Source organism: Sus scrofa, chromosome 4, assembly GCF_054392235.1.
Source record: "Sus scrofa isolate SSC_HxYL_T2T_F1_AM1 chromosome 4, Sscrofa_HxYL_maternal_Yorkshire_Landrace_v2.0, whole genome shotgun sequence".
Taxonomy (NCBI): Eukaryota; Metazoa; Chordata; class Mammalia; order Artiodactyla; family Suidae; genus Sus; species Sus scrofa.
The window spans coordinates 19765339-19785041 of record NC_139386.1 but is presented as its reverse complement, the minus strand read 5'-3'; the positions used below and the strand labels follow the sequence as shown (position 1 = coordinate 19785041).

The window sequence follows — 19703 nt, the reverse complement described above, 5'->3', positions numbered from 1 at the left end:
TACACTATTTACATGTGTATATCATGTACATACATACATGCATATATACATACACGCTATAGATGTGTGTGTGCCTGTGTGTGTATATTCACACACTTTTTTTCTTTTTTGGTCTTTTTAGGGCTGCACCTATGGCATATGGAAGTTCCCAGGCTAAGGGTTGAATCAGAGCTGCAACTGCTAGCCTACACCACAGCCACAGTAACACAGGATCCAAGCCACATATGTGACCTACCTACAGCTCATGGCAACGGTGGATCTTTAACCCACTGAGCGAGGCCAGGTATGGAACCCACATCCTCATGGATACTAGCCGGGTTCATTACCACTGAGCCACAGATGGGAACTCTTCACACATTTTTTTTTTCAATCCTTATTTCTAGATAAAATCTTCATCTTCAAGGCAGTGAATACATCTGCAAAAGTTGTGCTGCTTATTAAAATTAGAGCTGAGGTTTATAACTGGATATTATTGATTCTAAAATCACTTGTATGTTTTTCTAAGATGCAGTTCATCTGAACCTAGGTTTATGACATAAAAAGTAACTACTTTTTTAAACTTAACAGTGAAAGTATGACCTTGAGATTGTAAGGCCTTCCTAAGATATCTAAGTCCCTTAAAATTTGAGGCAAAAAAGTCATGACATTTTTAATGGAGATTAAAGGAAAGGAACCATTTGCCACAGCTAGGATTTACACACATTTTTCTGAATATTGGATGTATTTTACTGCACCCCTAACAGATGGTCACCCTGTCCATATTTGAAAGGTTTTGGTAATTTGCTGACTGCATTAGAAAGTTTTTCCTTATTGTGAACTAAAATACACTTCTCTCTCATTTCCATCCATATCCCTGTTCTACCTTCTGCTGTTTAAGACTCTGAGGGGTCTGCCCTTGAGACAAACTGGAGCAGGTTCTTAATGAAAGTACAAATCAGAGTACTGGTATTAAGGTGGATATCAACTTTTGCACATTTTTCTGAACCTAGATGGTATGCTCCACACCCAGCGAATTCAAATTTTGTTGGTGAGGCATTAGAGACCTATAGAGTAGAAATGGAATTTCTCTTATAGAGTAGAAATGGGATTTAAATCACACAAGGCATCTCAATCATAAGTAATCTATCTATAAAGAAGATGTGGTATACACACACATATACACATGCAGTGGAATATTACTCAGCCATGAAAAAGAATTAAATAATGCCATATGCAGCAACATGGATGCACCTAAAGATTATCTTACTAAGTGAAGTTAAGTCAGAAAGAGAAAGACAAATACCATATGCTATCACTTATATGTGGAATCTAATATATGACACAAATCAATATATCTATGAAATAAAAACGGACTCCCAGATATGAAAACAGACTTGTGGTTGCCAAGGGGGAAGAAAGGGAATGGGAAGAGAAGGATTGGGAGTTTAGGATTGGTAGAGGCAAACTACTATGTATAGGATGAATAAACAACACAGTCCTAATGTATAGCACAGGGAACTACATTCAGTATCCTGTGATAAACCATAAGGCAAAGAATATGAAAGTAAGTCACTTTTCTGTACAGCAGAAATTAACACATTATAAATCAACTATAAAGATCAATAAAATTAGAATAAATAAGTAACCTATTTATTAGGAGAGGGTATATGGTGGACTGTGTCCAGCCTCAAGAGAAGAGGCTGTTAAGAAATGGTTTGGTAAGACCTCATTAAAAGGGTTCAGGGCAAGTGTCTCCTGCCAGCGGGATAAAGTCCAAATCAGAGTCCAGGTGCATAAAGCTTACATGGTGAAAAATTGGCTTAGGTGGGGAGTAGAGCTCAAATCATCAAATATATCTAAGGAGCATTTAATATAGGATGGGGCTGGAGATACAGTGAAAAGACGACAGATGGAATTTCTAGCCTCGTGGACAGAAGCCTCCTCAGGCTCATTGAACATCAGGCCTACCACACTGAAGCTCAAGAGTTAATCCATTTTCAAGGATGGAATATGCAAACCTATTTTATTTCCACTCCTACTTCCTTTTCATCATAACACCTCGTCAAGAGAGACCAAAATAAATTGGACAAGGGGAATTTTTTTTTTTTTTTTTTTTTTTTTGGTGAAAGTCCCACATTACCATTTCTTGAAGAGCAACACTGACACATCTCTTCAAATAAATTTATACATTCCTGTAGGCTGACTAATTTTGATGTGAACAAGAAGTTCTCATGTCAGTGTGTGTTCTCACCCACACCACTTCCTCACAGGACAGAATATATCCCTGCGGTCGTGCATGGATGAGCGCTGACACCTAGTAAATGTTCCTTTGCCTTCTTTTTTTTCTGGCGCCCTACACCTGACATTCAGTGAAACCCAGATTTGCCATGGGTTGTCACTTTCACTTTCACAGGACAGGTAGGAGGAAGACAGAAGTGAATCAGATGTTTTATAATTTATTAAAATGTGAGAACGGGAGTTCCCGTTGTGGCACAGTGGTTAACGAATCTGACTAGGAACCATGAGGTTGCGGGTTTGATCCCTGGCCTTGCTCAGTGGGTTAAGGATCCGGCGTTGCCGTGAGCTGTGGTGTAGGTCGCAGGCATGGCTCAGATCCTGTGTTGCTGTGGCTCTGGCGTAGGCTGGCAGCTACAGCTCTGATTAGACCCCTAGCCTGGGAACCTCCATATGCCGCGGGAGCAGCCCAAGGAATGGCAAAAAGACACACACACAAAAAAAAAAGTGAGAATGATGGCCTTAAATTAATCACTGCGTTAGCATCTGATTAATCATGCAGATTAATGTGTGTCCACACAATGCTAAAGCTATATAATGCTTCGGCATATGTCTTTTTCACTTTGGAACCCTCGAATAGACTAATTCATCAAGAAGTAAGCCTTATCCTTTGTGTAAACCCCGTTAGTGGGCTTTGGGGGGAGGCGATAGAGATGAGAATGGTCTACAATGCACCTCTCGATGTATTGAAAGAATCTCAGGTGGGAAGAGTACTCATGAGCTTTGTCATAATAGGTGAAAAGCAAAAGCAGACACAGAAACATTTCTGAGGTCCTGAGAATATAAGGAATAAGACAAGATGGTTCTGGAGGAAGCTAACTGGGAGAAGCATATGTGTTTCATAAATACATGCTTTCTGGGAATATGTTTAAACTAATAAGATGTTTAAAACCATATTTCCCCAAACTCCCTGATTTTTGTGATCTTTTCTTTGATTCTGCTGACCTGGATACTTGGCAGGGACTCAACCTCCAGGAAGGATGAGGGATTTTCATACTGGCACTTAAAAGGCATCACAGTTCTCTCTTCCACAAAATAGGGATATTATCTTAGCCCTAAAGGACCTTAGGACTTAAAGAATAGAGTGAAGAAACAGGAAACTATTTCCAATAGAGTCCAAAATTTTGGCTTCTACATTTGAGAAAAAAAAGAGATCCAAAAATACCTTTTGAGACACTGGAATGAAATCTCAAAAAGCACCGTTTTTTTAAGAATCTTGAAAATATTCCATCTGGGTTTTCTAACCCTAAACACCCTTGCACAGAGGGATTTTATAAATAGAGTAGGGCAGAGGGTAAATATACATATATATGTTTGTGCCTCCTTCTTGAAAGTGCAAAAGAAGAAATACCTAAGCTCTTCTTTCCTCAGGTAAAATCTATGTTACTGAGGACAGGATGGGGCATTTCACTACTGCTCCTTTTAAAAAGTTATAAGTTTTCCTCATTCTTACATTTTCAAAAATTCGGTAGCTTAATGTGCATTAGTGTCCAGGCCTCATCGGCTCCTGTCTCTATGAATCATCAAGATAATATCTGCAAGTGAAATTAGACATGACAAAAGGATGTGTTTTAGGGATCACCACAAACAAGCCCACGGTTCCATGGGGACAGAAATAACATGATATCTGGGTCCTGGTGTGTAAACTCCTTACGCTGAAAATCTTTGGTGTCAGAGTGTCTGCGGGTACTCCTCATAATTTGCATTCTTGGGATTCTGAAACATCCTTGCATTTAGTGTAATCATTAGGCCCATTATGAGAATCCCTGATATAGTAGTTGGAAAATATCCTCACCCTTTAGAAAAGTATCATTATCCCATAGTTTATCGGTATTATTCCTTTAGTCTTAACATGGCTTCTTTCATTGGCACCTCATCATGAAGCATAAAAGACTGTTTCACTTTGTGCAAAGATCACTGGAAGTAACCCCACCCTCATTTAGGTTTATGTGCTCAATGGTCATAGAAATCTTTGGCTAAGCCTTTGATCTAAAGAATGTCCTTCCTCTCAGGTTCAGTAAAGTCCATTTAAACTCACCAAAACCAGTCAAATTGATTAACTGGTATCCCAGCATCTGGAAATATTTTTCCCTAGAAGAATGCCATTCCCACAGGTATACTGACTACCTTGGGTATCAAACACTTCTCTCCATTCTCCTACTGGATGACCTTGGCTGAAGCTGCTGTTTGTGGTAAAGAATAATGGGAAAAATATTCAGACGCCATAAGGAGGAGAAACTGGAACACCTACTGGACCTAGAAATCCCAGGGGATTAAACTTCGAGATCTTGTCGTATTTGATCATTTTCTGTATCCCATTCTGGCCATGGCCATCACCTCTGTGATCAGCAACTCCATGCGCTCTCTTGGTTTACTATGTGCTCTGGGGTGAGGTAGGTTTCTGCTCTCTGCTTCCACATTGACATTCTCGGCGTCCCACCTTTCCGCTAAACCTGATCGCTCTAACTGTTCTAAGACAATACAGAAGAGTTAGTCTCTAATCTACCTCCTTTTGAATCCATCCACATAAATTCCTCTTTTTTTCTCATTAATGGAATATGACCAATAAGACCTTGAATCTTTTACCACCAGAGGCCAGGCTGAGCGTTAGCCTACTCTGACGTGAGGAGAGTGCTGTATTATCCTTGCTTCTCTTCCTCGCATTGAAGCTCTTAGATAGTTTTTACCATCCAGCTTATGATGCTAAACACCTTAGACTTACATCAGGGAAATCAAGGATGAACTCAAGGACTGAAGAAATAAAAGCCATTGATAGTTCATGAATGACCAAGAGTGATATCTACCAAATTATACATCTGAGGAAGTTTCCTTTCTATTTATCACTAAGATTCACTCAAAACAAGGGCAATAATCAGCACCCCACGTGAGATGAGTCATACATTACGTCCAAGAAGTCCTGAGCAATCAAGCTTCCTTCTCTTCAAAAGACCTTGTCAGAAACAATTTATCATTATATACTACATATATTGTTATATATTAGCTATTACATTAGATGATAATTCTTCAACTCAATAAGCCATGCCATATGTGCCTAAAGACCAGGTTCCAGAACTTGAATTACTGTGTTAGCAACTTTATCATTTCACTTTACTTGAGTCTGTGTCATAGCATGGGAGACATTTCCCATTCATTTTATTTTAGAGACTTTCCATGAACAGTCCTGGCTGTAGAGTCCCACAGAAACTCTGGGCGTAGAGATAGGGTTTGAAGGTACCAAAAAAAAATGGGTGAGAATGTTGCTTAGGGTCAGATTGTTGAGTTAGGAGAGCAGATATCCTATCCTTGAGATCTGAGTTATTGTAATATTTGAAGGTTGGGAAAAATAGGAGTACGGTTCTTAAGGTACTTTGATAAAGAGTGGGAAGAGAATAATAATAGAATCAAGAACATTTCAAGAAGAAGAGAGCAGCAACTTTATTAAAAGTATCCTAAAGGAACTTAAAAGAAGTCTCAATGGTATGAGGAAGTCAGGGCACAAAGTAGAGTTGGGTTGATGGGGAAATAGCTGCAAAGATGTTGAGATTTTATATATATGTAATATTTTCAGAAAGCGGTTCTGTGAAGGAGAGTTGAAGCAATACAATCAAGAATGGAAGTTGGACATTGTCAATCAAATAACAGTAATAACTAATATGATCTGGGTGCTATGTTAAGCATTTGATATGGTTTCACTTTAATTCACAAGTTAACCCATGTGGCAGGCACTGGTATTATCTCCATTTTACCCGTGAGTAAATTGAGGCACAGAGATTAAATCACCCTGCTGATATTCCAGCGCATGCAGTTCAGTCCAGTGCTTTCATTGTTAAACCACTGCACTACCCTGTCTTACCATATGATAATCGGCACATTTGGAAAGTCCAGAGTTTCTGCGATGGCTTTGCTGCTTAGATTCTAGATGACTTCTCAAAACTCATGTTACCTCTTCTAGGCATGTTATCAGTGTGCACAACACACGTTTTGATGGATGTATGGAAAAGAGGAAAAAATATACAAAAACATTCCTGTTTCACAGCACCTCCATCAGTCACAAAGAGATTTGAAACTTAGGAACATAACGCCCACCATTCAAAAGCAACACATATATATTCCAAAAATTCTGAAGACCACTCTTTTCTTTCTGTCCCTCAGAAGGCAAAGAAAATTACAGTTTCACATAAAGGAAGTGACTAACAGAGACAGAGTGTTCCAGGGGGATCTGGTAGAAAATACTTAAAGTCCAACATGATAAAGTTCCTGAAAAGAACCTTGAGAAGCAACTGCTCTGACCGAGAGAAGGAAAAATGGCATAATTGAGGCTCCCCGGGCTAGTGATATGATCCCTGGGTTGGAGAGTGGCAGGAAGATGGAGAGCGTAGGGGTCCTCCAAGGACACGGTGGTGCCGCTGGAGTGAAGTAGGGCCATGTGGTCCCCTGTAGTGACAACACTGAGTCCATTGTTTGGGATTCTGGAAGTGTTCAGGTCCCTCTGCTGTAGAAATACTACTCTAGCCTAGAAAACGACTCCCTGGCATTTTTTAATGACTGCTATCTCCCTCTCTTACTACTGCGATGTATATAGTGGGATATGCTATTTTCATTTAATTTTAAGAATGAAATATCAGTTGTTCCATGATGGCAATGATGTTCTAGCCTTGGCAGTTAGACATCACAGAAATCTTGCCTCCAATCTTGTCTCCTACTCTTTTAGTCCTACATAAAGCCAAAAATTAATAATATACTACAAAACTTAGATACCTGATGAGCGAATATGCACTCTCTGTAATATGACTTCTGCCTAAACTTCCAGCCTTTCCGTTTGCCACCCCTTCTAGGTATACATCTCTAAATCTACACATGTACTAGAAGTTTCTGTGGCATTTTCAGCTCTTCTGTTTGTGTATGTTGCCTTTGGGTATTTTTCCCTGCTGTCTGCTTAGTAATTCTAATAAAAACCCAACACATACGTTGATTCAAAATTTTATTTTCTGTCTCTCTCTTTTTTTCTTTTTACTCCTGTACCTGCAGCATATGGACATTCCTAAGCCATAGCCGCAGGCCTACACCACAGTCACAGCAATGCCAGATCCAAGCCCCATATGTGACCTACTCAGCAGCTCATGACAACGCCAGATTCTTAACCCACTGAGCAAGGCCAGGGATCTAACCTGCATCCTCATGGAGACTAAGCAGGTTCTTAACCTGCCGAGCTACAACAGGAACTCCCCAAACTCTTGTTGTCAGTTGCAATCAGCTCAATCAAGAAAAAATCATTTGTGCAAGTAGTAGTAGTGGGTTCCCCATTTCGTCTCCAGAACTGCTTCTGGGCTCATAGCTCTCCCTTTGTACTGCTTCAGGCTAGAATATTTTAATGACATGCAAGAGAAGCTCAACTCAGACTAACTGAGCTGGGAAGGGAAGTGAGAAACAGAGGGCTATGGATTATGGCTCATGTGTATCCAGGACCTGAAAGGGCTCTGCCTTCTCTTGAGTTCTCTTTGTCTCCTTCTTACAGACTCTCATCCCATCAAGGAATGATGGTCACCTGGAATCCTCACACAGATTCTCATTCTTCCTTTTTACCAACCTCAGAGAAAATACAGTTTGTCCTTCTGGCTGTGACACAATGTCCTGTTGTTGTCTCCAAGTAGCTCAGGTTGCTTTTGTACCCACTACTCCATCACGAGAACATGTAGGATGGGGAAGGATTGAGTGTCAATTCCAAGTGACAACTCTTGGAATTTCTCTCTTTCTCTGGGTCTCTTTTTTCTTTCTCTATTTCAATCTATCTATCATCTATCCACCTAATTAGAAATACATCTATCTCTGTACAGAGATAGTGTTTTGAATTATGTTGATTTCAATTGAACTGAAAGGCTGAATGTGAAGAAGGGAAAGAAATGAAAAGGGATGAAAGACGTAGATGTGCCATTACTCCTCCTTAATTTTGCCGAGGAGACAGTGCACATCACAGTAAACCACAATGACTTCTAAGGAACACTCATCCTTCAAAGTCCTAGACCTGGATTTTGTTCTTCTATCCAGTGACTTAAGACCAGTGGGATTTTTAGATATAAATATCTTAAGGAGGCACCAATATCCATCCTGTTAAATTGTAAAATTCCTCCTACACTCCTCCTTTCCTTCTGTTCTCTCTCACCCCCCAGGGTCTCAGTTAGGCAGGCAGACTTGTCTCTGCCAAGTGACTCAGCCCAGGGATGCTGTAGTTTGCCAGTGCTGCAAAAATAAATTTATTTGCAGTTCTGTATCTCATCTCAAAAATTCATCTAAATGTCGCAATCTAATCTACAATATAATGTGTTCATTGTAATATAAAACAACATGCCTGCCGGCCATTTCAGGAAAACTGGCAGTAGAAAAATGCAGGCTGTATTTCTCCTTTGCACTTCTCTTTGTCACGGGGCTTGGAGTACCCCAGTCCAATAAGGAAGGACATGCTACTGCCTCCCATAGACACCCAACTTGGGTAAGAGCGTGGGGCTATGACTGCCAGCTGGAAATCAGTCCTGTTGTGCAGTATCACTTTCACATGCACCAAAATGTTTGTTTCTCTGGATGTTTTGATACTTCCTGGAAATTTCCCAAATGAGGAACAAGCAATTATGGCCATGGCCATGAGATATTTCGAATTGTTATAATGCTCATAATGATCTTATTATCTTTTTTTTAAAACCAAGTTGATACTTCTGAGGTGAAAAAAAAAAAAAAAAAGGCTTTTTCAATGCCTTTAAAGCAGCATATGGCTGTTAAATTGACACATTACACCCGGCAGCTTGACAGGGCCATCAGCCAGTTTGAGGATGGAAAGTTGTTCAGGCTGCAGGAATAAATGCATGTGTGCTCTTTTCTTCTGCTGACCTACCACTCTCATTCTACTCCTGGGACGGTTGAGGGGAGGGTGCAATGCACTTGACCATTGTTCTTTTCCACCCTTGGTTCCATCTGAGGGGAAGCTCCTCTTTGTTCATTATTTTTCTCTACCAGCTCCGATGTGGGTGTTAGAGACCACACTGTCTTTAGGGTTGAATAGCCTTTGAAGCTTGGCTCTTCCTCAGAAGTTTGAGACCTAAGGATTTCTTTAGGTCTCAACAGTCAAAGGACTTCTTAAGCAAGAGTATGGTTTCTTTAGCAATGCGACCCCTTCAAAAATTAGCAGCCTTCTGATCTTCATGCTTTAGGGTCCATGTGCCAGCACCCTGGCACATGGAACCTAAATTCTTGGACAGGAAGAATTGTCAACCTTGATGTACTTCTCTGCTTCCTTGCTCTGTGCCTGCCCCATCCCTTCGCAAGTCAATGGGTATTTCTTTGAGGAACTCTTGAGCTATGTGCAGAAAGTCTGCAGTCTTCATCTGATCTTCGCCTAGATTAATTACTCAACTGAGATGTTTCATTAGACCTTGCCCTTGAATGTCCTCTAACATCTCCTATTTAATTATTTGACATCTCCTGACATAGCAACACCCCAATTTCTGCACTCTATTATTCTCTTGCAAGTCTACTCATATATTGGCTCGTTCTTTTCCGACTGTTTTTGCAATAACTTTGCCAAAGGCAGCTAACAATAGCCAACAGACACTAGTGCTCTCATTCATCCATTTCTCCTAAGACTCCAAGTTAAAGGTACCTATTCTGTCTTTTCAGTTATTTCCACTTGCTCTTCCACAGTATAAAATAATGAATAGCTAGTTTCTCATATATCCTAGTCTCTGATATAGGCCTTCTTGATTCCTAACAAAGAAACCAATGCTATATATTACAACTTATTTTAAAGCAATCTCTTTCAAAATACCAATTTCTTTATTATTCAGGATACATCAAGGCATGTGTAAATGAGAACCTACTGTATAGCACAGGAAAATCTACTCAGTAGTTTCTAATTACCTACATGGGGGAAAAGAATGGATATATTTATAGGTATGACTGATTCACTTTGCTATACACTTGAAACTAATACAGTGTTGTAAGTGAACTATACTCCAATAAAATTAAATTCCAAAAAAAAAAAGTATGTGCAGGTGTTCCCGTTGTGGCTCAGGGGAAATGAATCTGACTAGCATCTGTGAGAACACAGGTTCGATCCCTGGCCTCAGTCAGTGGGTTAAGGATCCGGTGTTGCTGTGACATGGGGTGTAGGTCGCAGACATGGCTCAGATATGGTATTGGTGTGTCTGTGGCATAGGCCAGCCGCCACAGCTCCAACTTGACCCCTAGCCTGGAAACATCCATATGCCATGGGTACAGTCCTGAAAAGAAACAAAAAAAGATAAAAAAATAATAAATATTTTTTAAAAGTACGTGTAAGTAAATGTACTCTCAAATAATAGTTGTTTAATGCAATGAAAATTTATTTCTCTTTCGTATCACCATTGGAAACAAGCCAGGGACTCCTCCATCTCATAGTGGTCCCACATGGAACCCCTGGCTCCCTAGATTGTCACAGAAGAGAAAGAGAAATTTGGAGGGTTGATTTTTTTTAATGCTTCAATGGGTTTTATTATATTTATAGTTGTACAAGCCTCATCACAACCTAATTTTAGGATATTTCCATCCCAACCCCCCAGTCTACCTCTCCCTACCCCCACCTGTCCCCTTTGGTAACTGTAAGTTTTTCAAAGTCCATGGGTCAGTTTCTGTTCTGCAAATAAGTCCATTTGTACCTTTTTTTAGATTCCACATATAAGTGATATCATAGGATGTTTGTCTCTCACTGTCTGATTAAATTCACTTAGTATGATAACTTCTAGGTCCATCCATGTTGCTGCAGATGGCATTATTTCATTCTTTTTTATGGCTGAGTAATATTTCATTGTATACATGTACCACATCTTCTGTATCCATTCCTCTGTCAATGGACATTCAGGTTAATTTGTAAAGGCTAAGCCTAGAAAGAGGTCTACCTCATTATTACATACATTCCTCTGGCCAGAACTGAGTCATCAGACCCTATCTAGTTGCTGGGAAATTTAGGAAATGTAGCCTTTCAATGTGATCTTTAAGAGGAACATGGATATAATAAACACAGGTCATTGTCTCTGCTACCTACAACTATAAGCTGGTGATTAAGTGTACTGATTCTGATTTTACTATGTATTGGCCATGGGACATTAAGCAAGTTACTTAACCTCTGTGTGCTTCAGCGTCTTTCCCTGTAAAATTGGGATCATAAAAGGGTCACTACATCGAGGGTAATAAGTTTCAAGTAATTAGAACAAGCCTGGCACTAGTAAGTGTTCTATAAGATTACATAAGGGTTATAGAGCAAATTGTTGAAATGTCAGTACAGAGCACACCAGGATAATTAGCAAATGCACCAATTTATAATGTGTATTTGGCTAAAAAGACAGATATTTTAAAATCCAGTCCATGTGGCTCTAAAACCAAAATAATGCATACCTCTCATTCTGTGTTCTTTTATTTTAGCTCATTTCAATTTTGCATGATTTATTTTAGATTATGTGTTAGACCAATGGGCCAAGAAACCAGTGAAAGTTCTTCAGATTAGACTAATCTGGAACTTGCTCAAGAGATATTCTTCCTAAAGGCTGTAGAGTAATAATCTTATTAATAACTGCTAATTTTTCCAGGAATTGAATCAGTATGAGAAAATATTCTTTCATTCTTAAAACAATTTATTCATTTATCAAAACTTAGCTAAGTGTTCCATATGTGCCAAACACTGAGTTAAGCAAAAAAGGTATAAATAATGGATTTTCCCTATGGTGGTAGAAGCAGATTGGATGCCTATAGAGTAGAAGTCATTGTTAGGAACATTTTTATGAATAAGAAATTGGAGTGTTAAAAGGTACCATAGATGCTCTACTTTCTCCAGTTAGTACAGGAAATGATAGAGTCAAGATTTGCACCCAGGACTCTCTCACACAAGCATCCACATTCTTTTTCTTTAATGATTTTTATTTTTTCCATTATAGTTGTTTTACAGTGTTTTGTCAATTTTCTACTGTACAACAAAGTGACCCAGTCATATGTGTATATAAATGTGTGTTTATATATATATATATACACACACACACACATACATACATTCTTTTTCCCATGTTATCCTCCATCATAAGTGACTAGATATAGCTCCCTGTGCTATACAGCAGGATCTCATCGCTTATCCATTCCAAATGCAATAGTTTGCATCTATTAACCCCAGATTTCCAGTCCATCCCACTCCCTCCCCATCCCCCTTGGCACCCATAAGTCTATTTTCCAAGTCCATGATTTTCTTTTCTGTGGAAAGGTTCATTTGTGCTGTATATTAGATTCCAGATATAAGTGATATCATATGGTATTTGTCTTTCTCTTTCTGACTTACTTCACTCAGGATGAGAGTCTCTAGTTCCCTCCATGTTGCTGCAAATGGCATTATTTTGTTCTTTGTTATGGCTGAGTAGTAGATATATATATATATATATATATATATATATATATATATATATATATATATCACATATTCTTAATCCAGTCATCTGTCAGTGGACATTTGGGTTGTTTCCATATCTTGGCTATTGTGAATAGTGTTGTAATGAACATACATGTGCATGTGTCCTTTTTAAGGAAAGTTTTATCTGGATATATGCCCAAGAGTGGGATTTCTGGGTCATATGGTAGTTCTGTGTATAGTTTTCTAAGGTACCTCCATACTGTTTTCCATAGTGGTTGTACCAATTTACATGCCCACCAACAGTGTAGGAGGGTTCCCTTTTCTCCACACCCCCTCCAGCATTTGTTCTTTGTGGACTTATTAATGATGGCCATTCTGACAGGTATGAGGTGGTACCTCATAGTAATTTGGATTTGCATTTCTCTAATAATCAGTGATGTTGAGCATTTTTTCATGTGTTTGTTGGTCATCTGCATATCTTCTTTGGAGAACTGTCTATTCAGGTCTTTTGCCCATTTTTCAATTGGGTTTTTTTTTGTTGTTGTTGTTGTTTTTGCTGTTGAGTTGTATAAGTTGTTTGTATATTTTAGAGATTAAGTCCTTGTCAGTTGCATCATTTGAAACAATTTTCTCCCATTCCGTAGTTTGTCTCTCTCCCACCCCCCAATGGTTTCATTTGCTGTGCAAAAGTTTGTCAGTTTGATTAGGTCTCATTGGCTTATTTTTGCTTTTATTTCTGTTGCCTTGGGAGATTGATCTAAGAAAACATTTTTAAGGTTGATGTCAAGAATGTTTCGCCTATGCTCTCTTCTAGGAGTTTGATGGTGTCTTGTCTTATGTTTAAGTCTTTAAGCCACTTTGAGTTTATTTTTAGCACCCACATTCTTTATCCTCTTCCAGCATATCAACCAAGGTGCTGGCAGAAAACAGCTGGTACACTCAAAATAAGTAAGTCAAGGTGAGTTTTAGAAAGGAACTGCAAACAAAAATGTGGGCAAACTATGGAGAAACACAAGGGATAATGTAGTACATTAGAGCTGGTAAAATCTGGGCCCAGTTCCCACCTAGGTGTGAAAGGAGAGAAGAAAGAATGACTACCAGAAGCCAGAGAGAGGAGGCTACCTGTCAGAAAATGAGAATTTAGGTCTAGGGATGTAGCCAGCCTAATGCAACCCCACAGGGAATGAACTAGGGCAATAAACATTCAATAAATACTCCCTTGGATCTCCTGCCAGTGTTTCTCATTGGTCCAAATCAAATGGAAGCCAGGGAGACTCCATTCAGCCTGAAAAGAAGGTGGAAAAAGGAGAAAGAGAATGAATTAGAGGGGAGCATTAGAAGGTACCCAAGGTAGTAATTGGGGAAGAATGAATCTAACATGGCAAACAAGATGGTCATCACAACCACTTTTATAAAGGATGCACTTACCCAATTTTACAGTCTTTTTTTTTTTCTTTTTGGAAAGTGGTATTAGTCAGGATTTTACAGTGGATTTAACTTAATCTTCACAGAAACAACCCTCTTTTACTGTAAATATTACCTCTGTTCATTAATATTTAATTATTATCATAATAAGTGAACTGGCAAAAACAGGTTTTGGAATGAACACGTTTGACTCAGCGAGCACACGTATCAATGGGTCATAGCTGGAGCATGCAGGTATAACCCTGATGCCCATTCTCTGCAAGCATTCAGTGGCAAGTAGAATGGATCATTGTGATTTATCAAATAATGAAATACATCAGTGATACCAGCAAATTGGATTTCAAAGGCAGAAAAGGAGTTCTGACTGTGGCGCAGTGGGTTAAGGATTTGGCATTGCCACAGCTGCAGCTTGGGTTTGATCCCTGTCCTGGGAACTTCCAAATGCAGTGGGTGCAGCTGGAGAAGAAAAATAAATAAATAAATAAATAAATAAATAAATAAATAAATAAATAAAAGGCAGGAAAGAGAGCTTCTCATGTCCTATGCTGAGCATTTGGTGGTTTTGCTTGATACCTTAAATGGAGATGTATTTGTCATGCTAGGATATATCAAGTCATTTTTCCTTTGAGTATCAAGAATCTTCAATTTCTTATTGAAGTTGTCATTGGTGTTTAATTCCTGTGCAGTCCTTATGTCTGAAAATTTCATGAATTGGCATCCCCTCCCCGGCGTGCTTGATCCATTTCAACAGACCAGTTTCTCAGGCAACATCAATGATTAATGAACTTTGTGTGGTGAACCAGCAGCTTGCTTGGTGTTTCTGACCTAGGTGCTTTAAAACTCATTACTGGTACCTATTGAAGCTTTTCTAATGGATTTAAAATGGATTATACTGCTGTTAACATGATTCTACTCTTATGCAATCTTGATTTTTATGTTCGTTGTTTATGTGTTGTAACTTGTCATTGTTAGGCACTATTAACAGACTCGCATTAAAAAAAAGTCAATCTACAATCAGGGTAACAGTTTACCATGTACCATTTAGCAAAGAAAGGCATTTACTACAAAGTTACAGTGGCATTTACTACAAAGTTACAGTGGCATTTACTACAAAGTTACAGTGGCCATTTGACACAAGATAGCATTTCTTTAATGTAGAATTTGTGTGTTTAATATTACAAATAAAGCCAGGTCTAAGTCAGATGAGCAGGGAGATGCTTCTGGAAGTGACATTACAATGGCTGCCCAAGAACCCCAAGTTCACTTCAACTTGTGTTGGTTGGTAATGGTGGTACTGGGAAAACTGCATTCGTGAAACATCATCTGACTGGTGAATTTGAGAAGTATGTAGCTACCTTGGGTGTTGAGGTCCATTCCTTTGTGTTCCATACCAACAGAGGACCCATTAAGTTGGATGTATGGGACACAGCTGCTCAGGAGAAATTGGGTGGACTGAAAGGTGGCTGTTATATCCAAGCTCAGTGTGCTGTTATAAAGTTTGATATGACATCAAGAGTTACTTACAAGAACATACCTAACTGGAATAGAGATCTGGTACGAGTGTGTGAAAACATCCCCATCGCGTTGTGCGGTAATAAAGTGGATTTTAAGGACAAAGTTTTAAGTCAAAGTTGATTGTCTTCCACCAAAAGAAGAACCTTCAGTACTATGCTATTTCTGTAGAAAGTAACTACAGTTTTGAAAAGCCCTTCGTCTGGCTTACTAGAAAACTGATTAGAGATCCTAACGTGGAGTTCATCGCCATGCCTGCTCTTGCCCCACCAGAGGTGGTCATGGATCCAGCCTTGGCAGTGCAGTACAAGCATGATCTAGAGGTTGCTCAGACAACTGCTCTCCTGGACGAAGATGACGACCTGTGAGAAAACCAAGCTTGAGTCCAGCATCAGAAGTCTGGCTTTATAGGCAGCTGTCCTGTGATGTCAGTGGTGCAGCATGTTTTCCACTTTATTATATAGCTAGGCAGAATATGTACTTAATCTTTGGAATGCTGAAGGAGATGAATGGCTTCAAAGTGAATGTGGCAGTTAAAAAAAAATACCTTCATTTTTTGGACCTGTGTATTCAGCTGTTTTGTACCACAGTTGTTTCCTTCTTGGGTTTCAAATATAAGATTGCTATAGTTGTATCATACACACAAAAAAAGCCAGGTCTATACTAAAATAGTGTCTTGGAATACTCCCTATAACAGCTACTGGTCATTTGCTCAATCTTTCTTCTTCCATGTGGTTGTGTTGGAACCACACACTCTGTCTCTCTCCCTCCATGGCCAAGCAGATTAACTTCTTTCCCTGGCCACTGTGACCGGTTCAAGAACGTGACTCCAGCACAAGGCCAAGCACTTTTTGTCAAGGTTTAACATATGGATGATGGGAGATATGATGTATCTCTGTTTCTCTGGGATTACAAGCAATAAAGGTGTTGGAAACTAGAGCCGCCATGGACATCTTTCATTCTTGAATAAAAGGAAGTCATCTGTATGTGGAAAGAGTGGGAATAACTCAGAAAGATAATCACCTAATTTAGTGCATAAAAATACTTTCTCACCAATTCTTTCTCTGATGTAAATCATAAAATCTAGAATCTCTCTACCTTCCTACATGACTCATTTCTGCTAATTTAGACTTTGGTCTTTAGGGCTTTAGATACCTCTTGGCTTAAAGAAAGAAAATTGGGGTTAACAGGAGAAAGAAGAATGAATGTGAATAAATGCGAATGACCAGGAAGAAAACAAAGAAGAAGAAAAAAAAAATTATAAGCCATAGGCAATAAGCCACCAAATCCAAATTGAAAACCAAAACCAAAATGTGATCAGATTTGGTGGTTTCTTAAAGAAGTAAAATAGAACCATTTTAAATCAATTATAATTAAAAAAAAAAACTTTAAAAAAACTGTACTTCAATAAAGCTTTTAAAAAAGAAGTAAAACAGTTGAAATTGTGGCTTTTATATATGTGATTTATTAAGTCTTGTGCTGTTAAGTTTAAGATTCCAGAATGACCGATGATATCAACAGCCAAGATATATTTTATTCATTCAGAGAAACTGGTTGCATTTGCAAAATAGCTACAATGGAGCTGCACAGGGCAAATGGAAGATGGTAGGTTCTACTCCTATTCTGGACTGTGGAGCAACTTTGAAAATACAATATTATGGTAATAACTTCTAAAAACTTTGTCACTCAAGATGACAGAGAATGGCAAACTTAGAGCAATACTCAACTGCACAGTGGAGGAAAAACTTCCTGCTTCTTGATACTTAGGACATTTCATTTGTAGAAGGAAATCTCCTTATCCGAGGGAAACAATTAAATGCAGAAGATCCAGAAAGAAAGAAATGCATAGGATTAGATCTCTGGAAAATGAGTGACTGTCTTATTTACACAATTATTGGGGAATAAATTATTTCACAGAACAGTGTCTGGATTGATGGAACTTTGCCAATTTAGTGGTCAAACTCTTAAACAGTGTTATCTATTTTGAAGGAAAACTTATATACACGGAATTGTTACAATTGCATTCCTTCTTCAAAAGAACGTGAAAAGTAAAAACACTCTTGATAACTGAAGTGGTTATTATGAATATGAATTATGGTATTGTATTATAAAATAAAAATGCCTTGAGGACTTATAAGGTGTTTGGAGATTATACTAATTCAGATGTCTGCACTTTCAGAATTTTGGTGTCTAGATTTTAATATGATTAAAATCACTATTATTGAAAGTAATAGGAAGTTACTATTTATCCCTTTCTATTATTGCTTGAATACTTTCATGATCTCATTGGCTGGTCACTACATTTTGGTGCCCTTATTTACTACAGAAGAGGAATTGTGTATAAGCTAGAGACAATAAGTGCAGATTTTAAAATCATTCTTAGTAAATTTCATTGGCTTTCTAAGCTGTGCTATTTGCCAGCTATTTTAGAATCTCAGCAAATAGAACCCCTTCCCCACAACCTCACCCACTCATTCACTTTTACTCATTTTTGTGTATTTCACTGTGCCCTACATACAGAGGTGCCTCATGTTTGATGTTAAAATAATACTAGTGTGTGTGGTACGTAAGCACACACAGGAACACGCAGAGAATACGGTATAAAGAAGAAAAGATGTTGCTAATGACTTGGTAGTAGAAAATTGTAACTCTGTACTTAAAGATGTAGCAATGTGAGTGAGAGTAAGAAAGAAATCAAGATAAAGACTTTGTGACATGGACATTTTAGGCTGATGGCAATCCTGAAATTCAAATTCTAACATGTCAACTATAACGGAATTTCAGGGTAAAGACTGAAAATTATTTTAAGGAATATTCAGCCCACCCTGTATTCTGAGGTACTTCCAAATTACATGAACCAAATGGTTTCAGTCAAGAAAATTTTGTGTCTTTGAGCAAACGAGTGACTAACATAATATATGATACTTACATGATCTTTAGATAATAACTGTGAGCCGTTCAAAGCCAGGAACGAGTCTTGTTCATTTTGGTCTCTCTTTAACATCTAGACTAGCACTGCACACAGCAGATGCTCAAAAAAGGCTTATTGAAAGAGTGACTGTTACCTTTGCAAAAACTTAAAACAAATGGCTGACTTTCTGGCTACATAGGTGCACCTATGCATGAATATATAGATAAATGTAGTAGGAAACAATTGTTCATTGGTTGTTTAATTATAAACAAAAGCCCTTCATTCCTTGCAAAGGTTTTATTGTCTTTAAGTTAATCTTTAAATTTAATTAACTTTAATTTAATTTAATTAACTAATTGTCTTTAAGTTAATCAGATCACTGTCTCCCTCGAAGAAGACTGTCGTTTCTTTGAAAAATACAGTGTACATTGTTATATCTAAGACTTGTTTATTTCTACAATATTTGTCAGCATAGCTCTTCTAAATATCAAATAAAACTAAAATTTATAAAATTTTATAATGTTATTTTCACATGTATTACCTACTTTTATTCAAAGTAGTTCATGTAGTTTGTAAACTCTAACATATACAAATTTACTTCTCTTAATTTTCTGTTTCAAAAGGACAAAATCTTTGTAAAAGAGATAGAATATGGCTTGCCAAAGTTTATAAAGTCAATCTGGAGGTCAATCTGAAACTAAAGAATATATTTCAGAATTCTTTTTTTTTTTTTTTTTTTTAGTTTTATGACCTCACCCACAGCATATGGAAGTTCCCAGGCCAAGGATGAAATCCAAGTCACAGCTGTGACCTACACCACAACTACAGGGCAACAATAGATCCTTTAACCCACTATACCAAGCAGGGGATCAAACCCACGCCTCCACAATGACTTGAGCCAGGAGCCACTGCAGTCGGAGTCTTAACCCACTGTGCCATGGCGGGAATTCCTATTTTAAGATTTTATATTCAGAATTAAATTTCTATTCTGCTTACTAAACTCATTTATCCATTCATTAAGTGCACTAGTCATTCCAGGGTATTACTTGCTGATGAGGAATTGAGTCTAAATTTCCTTCGTTAATGTTGTACATCCTGATTCTGTGACTAACTTGGTTCAAAACCTTTGTTCATTATTTCTCAGCTGTTAAATGTCTGATTACCAGA

The 19703-nt window shown here is 38.2% G+C and overlaps 1 protein-coding gene and 1 pseudogene across 1 annotated transcript in view; both read left to right on the top strand.

Annotated features, from left to right (window-relative positions):
- COLEC10 (collectin subfamily member 10) overlaps positions 1–19703 on the top strand; it is a 204627-nt gene that overhangs the window by 183945 nt on the left and 979 nt on the right. The gene's annotated exons all lie outside the window — the stretch shown is intronic.
- Positions 15216–16126, top strand: LOC146403708 (GTP-binding nuclear protein Ran-like; annotated as a pseudogene).